General features: G+C 39.2%; 1 long non-coding RNA gene across 1 annotated transcript; it reads right to left on the bottom strand.

Annotated features, from left to right (window-relative positions):
- Positions 1-382: 382 nt before the first annotated feature.
- LOC120909955 lies at positions 383-4,538 on the bottom strand. Its single transcript, XR_005741380.1, has 3 exons — positions 4,427-4,538; positions 1,322-1,404; positions 383-604 (listed from the first exon to the last, which is right to left on the bottom strand). It is a non-coding gene; the product is annotated as an uncharacterized LOC120909955 (long non-coding RNA).
- Between the last annotated feature and the right edge of the window lie 1,114 nt (positions 4,539-5,652).

Here is a 5,652-nt window from a genome sequence, read left to right as displayed (position 1 = left end):
TAATAGACAGTGGATGATAGCACTCTGAAAATAGAGAAACCGTTACTCCTATACAGCTAATCTTATACAGGAATAGCAATGTCGGTATTGCTGCAATGAATTGCAGGGAGCATTACTGATGGTGGAATGCTGGATGGAAATGTTTTACGAATATTAGCAGAAAGAAAAAAAAGAATAAAGAGTAAGTGTGGACTGATCCATTCTGTATGCTTTTATCTTGATTGGATAAAGTGGAGGATCTATCCGGATCAGTGGGGCTGCTGAACCCAACTGAATGTCCATAAATGATTACGTTCCCTGAAAAGTGCCCTAAGGACAATATTTCCCCCAACTAATGTAGGTTCATCATATAAATAATAATAAAAACAAAAGGAAAACACAATGTATGTGATATCTTTATTTTTTTATAAGTCATCTGTTGTGCATTTAGCTAAATAATATTCCACATCAGATGATTTCCAATTCAATTTCCAAAGTTTTACTATTTTTTGGTTATTTTCCCAAAATACCACTGAGCGCATGTACAAGAGCTCCTATAAATCGTTTTTCCACTTCAACATGTCTTTCTTCGGGATCATCTCTTCTTTCTTCATCGGCATCTCTCCTGGGAGAAGACACAGTTATCAGTAAATAAAACAACATTGAATATTACACAAAAACTGTATTTCACTGGGACCACAAATGTGTATTTTTAGGCCACGTTGACCACTATTCTATGACCACAGTAACATGGTAAAGGAATACGGCACAGCGGGATGCCACAAACTTGAATCTCTTATTGAATAACCAGCTGGAACATTCTGATGTGTTTCATTCTACGGTACGGAGCTTTCCCATCAGTAAGTGGACACAGCTAAAGCTCCCCATACACCAGAAGCATTTCATTTATATGGAAATTCTGAAAAACCATTCACCAGAACATTAGGGCCCAGATCCACAAAGAACTTACGGTGGCGTATCTATTGATACGCCGCGTAAGTTCTACGATGCGCCGGCGTATCTTTGTTTTGTATTCACAAAACAAGATATGCCTGAATTTGGGCTAGATCCGACTGACGTACGTCTTAGTACGCCGTCGGATCTTAGGTGCATATTTACGCTGGTGCTAGGTGGCGCTTCCGTTGATTTCCGCGTAGATATATACATACTGTATATCTATGTTCGCTTACTGTATAACAATCTGCCGCCGATCTCCCGAGTTTTTGTAGAAAGCACCATTTAAAAATTGTTCTCCGACGTTCTCATTTTGCTTGTGGGCATGTGAAGCCATTTTAAGCTTTAAAAGTTTATACTTTAATTTAAAACTCTTATTCATACTTACTCTTCCTCACATAGAGATAAGTTGATTGTCCCAAGGAAGAAAAGAAGTAACAGGGATTTCTTCAAGGTGAACATCTTTGGGCTCTGTGGATAATTTGTATTCATTGAAAGAAAAAGAGAAAATTTAAAATACAGCTAAAAATAATATGAGGCACCCTGTCAGGAACACATGAAATGATTTTTCCAATACGATAAAAGGTCAAATGTTCATTTGTTCTAAACCATCATGTTGAGGGCATGTGGCCTGGTACGGTTCAGGAGGAAGGGGAGGGGGCGCTCGCTCGTCTCCCCCATCCTGTCCTCCAGGCTGCATGCTCAGATAAGGATTCGCTATGGATTTGGGGGGGGACGACGACCCCCACGCCAATAATTTAAAAAAACAATTGGCGTGGAGTTCCCCTTAAAAGCCACACCAGACTTAAGCAAAGATTTTTTGTTTCTACTATACCTTTATGTTTATTAGCTATTATTTTTTGTTTTTTTACTTACATTTTTGATTCTTAAGTTAAGAACTACCTTTTAACTTTAGACACTTAAAAATATATTTCTTCAAAGTTTAAGTAGCACCAAAAATAAAGTTAAACAAAGGACCATCGATCAGCCTACAAACTTATTACTTAGTACTTATTAGGGGCCTTCAGAAACCCACAAAAAATTGCTATGGGGCCTAAACCCTAAAATGTAGAGGAGGTGCATCCAAAAATACAACATGAAAGACAAACCACAAGAGGATACAGCACCTACTAATGCTACCATTAGTCTTTAATGATCATGGGACCTATATAATAGGGTAGGGGATTGAGCTGGGGGGGGGGGGGGGGTGGGGTTGGTAAGACGGGTCTAGGGGAAAGATGTGCTAATTTTTACGTTTTTTTTTTCACTGGATTTTTATATATGGACACTATATATGTCCCATGATCAATAAAGACTAATAGCAGCCTTAGTAGGTGCGGTATCCTCTTTTGGTTTGACTTATTATGGCACCCAACTACATAGAAACAGAAAAGTGACAGCAGAAAAAAACCTAGTCTATTGAGTCTGCCTATTTATTTATTTTTCCCATTAACCTGACTATAGATTTATGTTTATCCCAAGAATGTTTGAAGCTGTTTACTCTTGACTGTCTCACTACCTCTGTTGGTAGTTTATTCCAATCATCAATCACCCTTTCACTAAAATAATACTTTCTAAGATTAGTTTTGAACTTTCCTCCAGTTAGTTTGAGGTCATGTCTCCGTGTTCTTGATTTTAATTTCATATTGAAAAGACAGAGTTAGGCCTCGTACACACGACAGAGTTTCTCGGCAAAAACCAGTAAGAAACTTGCTGGTTTTTTTTTGGGCCGAGGAAACCGGTCGTGTGTACATTTTTCGATGAGGAAACTGTCGAGGAACTTGTCGAGCCAAAAAGAGAGCATGTTCTCTTTTTCCTCGACGGGAATGGAGAAAATTGGCTCGCCGAGTTCCTCGACAGCCTCACAAGGAACTCGACGAGCAAAACGATGTGTTTCGCCCGTCGAGTTCCTCGGCCGTGTGTACGAGGCTTTAGAAACTTTTTTGCCAACTGACTGGATAGGCTTGATACGGTCCAAATCCCTGAGACTTAGAGTGAAAGACAGTGGCAGGATTGGGATTTTAACGGACCATAAGCAGTGATTAAACTTGTAAAAATACAGATTTATTGATACAAAAAATATGAGAATAGACAATACAAAAGTCAACGAAAACCAAACACATGGTGAGAAGAGCAGTAGAGAACAGAAACTGGAATGGCCCAATTTAACCGTTGGAGGGTTACTGCTTATGGTGCGTTAAGATCCCAATCCTGAGGAACCTGTCTTTCATATTGAAAAAAACACCTTCCTGAACCTTATACACACCCTTGATGTATTTAAAAGTTTCAATCATGTCTCCCCTTTGCCTTCTTTCCTCCAAACTGTAAATATTAAGTTCCTGAAGTCGCTCTCGATATGTTTTATCCCCCAAACCTTTCACCATTTGTGTTACCTGTCTCTGAACTCGTTCTATCTTATCAATATCATTTTGTAAGTGAGGTCTCCATAACTGGACACAGTATTCAAAATGAGGTTCCATTAGGGGAATCAGAATCTCCTTCCTAATGCTTGTGATCCCTCTAGTGATGGATCCTATAATTCTATTTACCTTTCCCTTGCCTGGTCACATTGTTTGCAAATTTTTTACAATCATCTGAAATAAGCACCCCCAAATCTTTTTCTTCTGTAGTGCTGGCCAACACTGTACCCCCAATGTTGTACACTCTAAGGGGATTCTTTTCCCCTAGGTGCATTATTTTACATTTAAAAATATTAAACTGCAGTCTCCACTGCTTTGACCAATTTTCCAGCAATGCCAAACAAACCTTTAGTTATATCACTTACAGGTTAAATAGAACAGGACCCAGTACAGAGCCTTGTGGTACCCCACTAGTGACTGGTCTCTGTTCTGAGTGAACCCCATTTAAAACCACCCTCTGGGATCTATCCTTTAGCCATCTGCATATCCACTGAACCACCAAAGGGTTAAGTCCAAACTATGAAGAAACTTTAGGGACCAAAACTCAAGCTAACCAGGGAAAGAAGAGACATTGGGGGAGATTTACTAAAACTGGAGCCCAGATAATCTTAGTAGCTGATTGGTTACTATGCACAGCTGAGCCAGATTCTCTGCGCTCCAGATTTAGTACATCTCTCCCGCAGTGCTTTTTGTTTCCAGAAGACTTTTTTTTTACAGAATTTTTCAAAGGGCAGAGAATATACTGAATGTGCAAGAACATTACATGGGGATCAAACTAATATGATTTAGCAAGTATATGACATTTTTCTACTGAAAAGCTATTTGATTCAGCGCTGTCAGAACTTTAACAGTTAAGCTAAATCCATCCCAGAGAGCCTTCAAGAGTTCAGCTAACCTTTCCATCATTTAAAATCCAAATGAAACAGAGGAGATTATTAAATTTTATCTAAAATCTGAATACTAAGGTTTTTTTTCCTTATCATAATTATAATAATTAATAACAATAATAATATTAATAATAATGATAATAATAATAATCATAATATAACAACGATATTCCAGTATATACTTACCGGGTGGTTCAGTTGGTGCTGAGAATGTAGACGGCTGGAAGACTTTAGTGGAGGTCTACTCTACAAAAAACGGGGTTGGCTTATATAATAAAAGACAAACAAGTTGAGTAAACAGAAGTTTTAATTAAAGTTTAATTTAGAAGTCACATCTATCTTAGGAACACATACCTGATACCACATGTATTTACTAAAAAATATTTACCTTCTAGCCTCCAGTCAGCAGTTTAGTTATCTCCTGATCTGCCATTTAGACAGTTCTAGTGTAAAATCAATTTAAGAGGAATCCCATCCCAAATTTTGCTTTATTTGCAGTATTATGGGGTCATTTTGGACAGTTATGTATTCCTGTTTAAGTGTTCAGTCACTTTCATTTAAAAGAAAGTGACCGGCACATTAAAGCCCAATTTTGTATGTGACTTGCTGTTGCATTAAAGTGTAGGTGGCATCAGAAAGTGACTAGTTTCTGGGGACAGACCCTGATTTCGGGAGACTGTCTCTGGATAAAAGTGTCCCCAATTCTGTCCCCAGCAGTGGTGGTGCTCAGGACGGCTTTCAAACTTCTGTCAGTATGGAGAGAGTCGCCTCAACCGACATTATTCAAAAAAACGTTCTTTACAGTACATCACAGGACACAGAGCACCAGTAATTACTACATGGGTTATGGGCCACCTTCAGGTGATGGACACTGGCCTAATCAAGACCGGAAGTCCCCCTATATATAACCCCTCCCACATGGGGAGTACCTCAGATTTTTTTCATTAGTATCTAAGGTGTTGGTCACGGTAAACATTATGCTCCCCAGGGAGCTATAAAATCGGATCCATTCAAAAAGCCAAAAACAAAGGCAAAAGTGGATGGTGCCCGAGTCTCGATACGAAAGAACAATGTTTTGCCTTAAATTCTTCTCTTTGGAGAGCTGGGCCCTGTGATCCAGAGTCTTGGTCACATTGCTTTACCACAGGCTGCTTTGGCAGGGCGCTATACAGGTCCAAGGCAGTGGACCCAAATAAATTAAAGGGGACCCCATCCTTAAAGGTCTGGCATGACTCCAAGCTCGCCGTGATGGGTGAAGATTGGGTCAATGTGATAATTCCAGTAGTACACTGCGGTGGGAATGGTAAGTTAAGAAGATACTTTGTGGACTTCTTTTAATGAATAGTTAATGTTTTGCCTGTATTTCTCTCCTACCACTAGAGGGTGTGAAGTAAGGGTGTCAGCATCCCATG

This window comes from Rana temporaria, chromosome 8, assembly GCF_905171775.1.
Source record: "Rana temporaria chromosome 8, aRanTem1.1, whole genome shotgun sequence".
NCBI classification, from domain to species: domain Eukaryota; kingdom Metazoa; phylum Chordata; class Amphibia; order Anura; family Ranidae; genus Rana; species Rana temporaria.
The sequence above is the reverse complement of the archived record's forward strand: the minus strand, read 5'-3'. Positions and strand labels throughout refer to the sequence as shown.